Source organism: Sinocyclocheilus rhinocerous, unplaced genomic scaffold (genome assembly GCF_001515625.1).
Source record: "Sinocyclocheilus rhinocerous isolate Xijiao unplaced genomic scaffold, SAMN03320098_v1.1 scaffold1366, whole genome shotgun sequence".
NCBI classification, from domain to species: Eukaryota; Metazoa; Chordata; class Actinopteri; order Cypriniformes; family Cyprinidae; genus Sinocyclocheilus; species Sinocyclocheilus rhinocerous.
The window spans coordinates 331,882-332,151 of record NW_015630355.1 but is presented as its reverse complement, the minus strand read 5'-3'; the positions used below and the strand labels follow the sequence as shown (position 1 = coordinate 332,151).

General features: G+C 26.3%; 1 protein-coding gene across 1 annotated transcript in view; it reads right to left on the bottom strand.

Annotated features, from left to right (window-relative positions):
• Positions 1 to 270, bottom strand: part of LOC107740249 (nuclear pore complex protein Nup160-like) — a gene marked incomplete at its 3' end in the record, with an annotated part of 49,736 nt that overhangs the window by 34,084 nt on the left and 15,382 nt on the right. The gene's annotated exons all lie outside the window — the stretch shown is intronic.

Sequence of the window (270 nt, the reverse complement as noted above, 5' to 3'; positions counted from 1 at the left end):
TAAAAGTAAAGTGCAACATAAAGTGCAAGAAGCAAGTGTCCATCTCATAGTCCAAATCACTGAAATCAAAGTTCAGTATTGATTTTAAGTGTAAGTGATCGTGTAAGAATGACAACATATCCATGTGTTCTAGTCTACTAATAATAACATTATAATCAAAAAACACATTTTAAAGGAGTATTTACCAGAAATATTATTTACCAGAATTTATTTAGGAGAGAAATGTAAATGTGCAGTATTTCTGAAATATATATATATATATATATATAT